The sequence below is a fragment of the Callospermophilus lateralis genome, unplaced genomic scaffold (genome assembly GCF_048772815.1).
Source record: "Callospermophilus lateralis isolate mCalLat2 unplaced genomic scaffold, mCalLat2.hap1 Scaffold_62, whole genome shotgun sequence".
In the NCBI taxonomy this organism is placed as follows: Eukaryota; Metazoa; Chordata; class Mammalia; order Rodentia; family Sciuridae; genus Callospermophilus; species Callospermophilus lateralis.
The window spans coordinates 1,125,263-1,129,398 of record NW_027514663.1 but is presented as its reverse complement, the minus strand read 5'-3'; the positions used below and the strand labels follow the sequence as shown (position 1 = coordinate 1,129,398).

The window sequence follows — 4,136 nt, the reverse complement described above, 5'->3', positions numbered from 1 at the left end:
ATGGCCTTATGTGAGCTTTACTAGTATTAGAAAATTTATTTCTTTGTTTAGGTAAAAATTAATACAAGATACTCTAGAATTATATCTGGAACATTGAAACAGAAACATGCGGCGCTGAGGAGGCGGCGGCCGGGAGAGGGAGCGGGAGAGGGACTGGGCGCGGGTGGTGGGAGGCGGGGGACAGGGCCCCTTTCCGCTGGGGAGTAGCTGCAGCAGCAGGAGCAGAGCAGGAGCCGCGCAGCCGCCGCCGCCGCCGCCGCCGGGGGATGTGACCGGCGCTTGCCCCGAGCCGCCAAGTCGTGGGGGGCCAGGCCGCGCCCTCCCTGGGCGCCCGCCGGCTCGCATGCCGAGGAGCCGAGGGGCTCCGGGGCGTAGCTGCGCGCCCGGCGCCGCCTCCGGGCTCCTCTGGCCCCGCCATGGGCTGCTGCAGCTCCGCCTCCTCCGCCGCGCAGAGCTCCAAAAGAGAATGAAAGCCACTGGAGGACCTTAGCTGCAGACATACCATGGCTGCTGCTCTTTATCCTCTTCTGCATTGGGATGGGATTTGTATGTGGCTTTTCAGTAGCAACAGGTGCAGCAGCGAGACTAGTGTCAGGATACGACAGCTATGGAAATATCTGTGGGCAGAAAAATGCAAAGTTGGAAGGAATACCATACAGTGGCATGGACCACACCCAACGGAAGTATGTGTTCTTTTTGGATCCATGCAATCTGGACTTGATAAACCGGAAGATTAAGTCTGTAGCACTGTGTGTAGCAGCATGTCCAAGACAAGAATTGAAAACCTTGAGTGATGTCCAGAAGTTTGCAGAGACGAATGGCTCAGCACTATGTAGCTATAACCTAAAGCCTTCTGAATATACTACATCTTCAAAATCATCTGTTCTTTGCCCCAAACTTCCAGTTCCAGCGAGTGCACCTATTCCATTCTTCCATCGCTGTGCTCCTGTGAACATTTCCTGCTATGCCAAGTTTGCAGAGGCCCTGATCACCTTTGTCAGTGACAATAGTGTCTTACACAGGCTGATTAGTGGAGTAATGACCAGCAAAGAAATTATATTGGGACTTTGCTTGTTATCACTAGTTCTATCCATGATTTTGATGGTGATAATTAGGTATATATCAAGAGTACTTGTGTGGATCTTAACAATTCTGGTCATACTGGGGTCACTTGGTGGCACAGGTGTACTATGGTGGCTGTATGCAAAACAAAGAAGGTCTCCCAAAGAAACGGTTATTCCTGAACAGCTTCAGATAGCTGAAGACAATCTTCGGGCGCTCCTCATCTACGCCATTTCAGCTACAGTGTTCACGGTTATCTTGTTCCTGATAATGCTGGTTATGCGGAAACGTGTTGCTCTCACCATTGCCTTGTTCCACGTGGCTGGCAAGGTCTTCATTCACCTGCCCCTACTGGTCTTCTAGCCCTTTTGGACTTTATTTGCTCTTGTCTTGTTTTGGGCATACTGGATCATGGCACTTCTTTTTCTTGGCACCACTGGCAGTGCTGTTCAGAACGAACAAGGCTTTGTGGAGTTCAGAATTTCTGGGCCTCTGCAGTACATGTGGTGGTACCATGTGGTGGGCCTGATTTGGATCAGTGAATTTATTCTAGCATGTCAGCAAATGACTGTGGCAGGAGCTGTGGTGACATACTATTTTACTAGGGATAAAAGGAACTTGCCATTTACACCTATTCTGGCATCAGTGAATCGCCTTATTCGTTATCACCTGGGTACTGTGGCAAAAGGATCTTTCATTATTACACTACTCAAAATTCCATGAATGATCCTTATGTACATTCACAGTCAGCTGAAAGGAAAGGGAAATGCTTGTGCACGATGTATACTGAAGTATTGCATTTGTTGCCTTTGGTGTCTTGAAAAGTGCCCAAATTATTTAAATCAGAATGCTTATACAGCCACAGCTATCAACAGCACCAACTTCTGCACCTCAGCAAAGGACGCCTTTGTCATTCTGGTGGAGAACGCTTTGCGAGTGGCTGCCATCAACACAGTGGGAGACTTCATGCTATTCCTAGGCAAGGTGCTGATAGTCTGCAGCACAGGTTTGGCTGGGATTATGCTGCTCAACTACCAGCAGGATTACACAGTATGGGTGCTGCCTCTGATCATCGTCTGCCTCTTTGCTTTCCTAGTCGCTCATTGCTTCCTGTCCATTTACGAAATGGTAGTGGATGTATTATTCTTGTGTTTTGCCATTGATACAAAATACAATGATGGGAGTCCTGGCAGAGAATTCTATATGGATAAAGTGCTGATGGAGTTTGTGGAAAACAGTAGGAAGGCAATGAAGGAAGCTGATAAGGGAGGCGTCGCTGATGCCAGAGAGCTAAAGCCGATGGCTTCGGGAGCAAGTTCTGCTTGAACCTAGCCGACGGTTATGGAACCCATTGACATTCCAAAACAATATATACACATAACTATGTATTTGTGTGTGTGGGTGTGTGTATATATGTATATGTATGTGTGTATATATATGTATATGTATATACACACACACACATAATCAGCCAAAATCAGAGAAAAGGAACAGGGATTTAATACCTTTTTTATGCTTATTTTTGTCAAACATGTACTCCTTTCATACGGGTGGCTTTTACAAGGCAACTTCCGTCATTTAATGTTTTCAATTGTAATTGTCTTAATGGAAATGTTAGATTCATATCTGATTAACATTTTTAATAACTTAGAGGAGATTTTAACTTTAGTCACTTAAATTAGATAAAATTATTGTACCAAATTCTTGTCTAAAGTTTATTCAGGGGTAATTTCCCTGATGTGTGTATAAAATAAAGATCTTATTTTACTGAGGCATGAGTCCTAGTGCCTAGGACTCATGTGCTTTCAGATAAATAAGCAATTTCTGCAATCAGTTTTCCCCAATCAAAGAAGCCATGTCATTTTACTTTTAGAAACATAACAGGTGGACCCATTATGGGAATTTTCATAATAGCTCATACATTTGTCAGCCAACATTAAAAAGTAACCAACTCCTCAGGTATTTGTAGTTTACCCTAATGCTTCTATAAAAGAAAGTAGGAAAAAAGAAAAGGGTAGATAATCTTTCTTATGCAAACTCTTTTCTTACATTTTGTCTTTTTTTTTTTTCTTTCCACATTTTAGTAACATCTTCCACACATTTGTGTGCCTGATTTGAAAGGAAGCTGGGGCACCCAGCAAGTTTAGCCTTTAATTTTCTATGTATTGATTTGTAGATTAACGAATGCTGGGAGGAATAAAAAAGGGATAGAAACCCGGAACATAAAGCATTGAAAATTCCAGTGCTTGGGCTTCTGCTTCAGATGAAACAGTGGCTTAGGGTTAAACGGCCATTTTATTCAAATGCTTGCTATAAAATCTGAAAAAACACTGGCAGGTGCTCCTCTTCTTGACAATCCATTGCGTATCCAGAGTTCTACAATGTTTAACTAAAGAATTGGTTAATATTTTGATCCTCAAGTGTGAATGTTCTTTATGTTTGGGAGTGGGCTTGGGGTTTTGGGGTTTTTTTTTTTTTTTAATTCCTGAAGCTTACCAGATATGAATGGCTAATATTCCATTGTTTTGCTTATTGTAATGGTGAATGCTTTAAGAAAAAAAAAGTGTAATTTGCTAAGAATAATTCATGATCTGTTTATGCGATAACTCCTTTTTGTTACAATTTTTTTAAAAAAGGCTATTTTTGTTAATGTAAAGTAAATATTTCAGAGCAAATTTTTTAAACTTATTGCACTAAATACAGGCTCTGTACAAAAAAACAAAAAACAAACAAACAAACAAACAAAAAAAAGCCTCAGCATTTTATCATTCCATGGAAGGAGAATCTTTTGAAAGAAAGCATTGCCTCCTATCAGAATTAGACAGCGAAGTAGACTGGTATTATGGAAATCATACAATTAATGTCACTAGGGCTTAATAAACAGCTGTTTGCTAATGTGCTTCCTTTCAAAGGGTTGGACCGTTAAATTGCTGCAAAAGGTAAATTGTATTTTTTTTTTAAGTATCCGTGTTCTTTATCTAGCTAGGCTAAAATTTGCTAAATGCCTTGGTTTCTTTTCAAAGCTCATGTAATATTTCTGATTTTTCAGAATATTTGCAATAAGAATCTGGATT

The 4,136-nt window shown here is 41.9% G+C and overlaps 1 pseudogene; it reads left to right on the top strand.

Annotated features, from left to right (window-relative positions):
* Positions 1-416: 416 nt before the first annotated feature.
* On the top strand, positions 417-3,316 carry LOC143389769 (choline transporter-like protein 1 pseudogene; annotated as a pseudogene).
* The last annotated feature ends 820 nt before the right edge of the window (positions 3,317-4,136 follow it).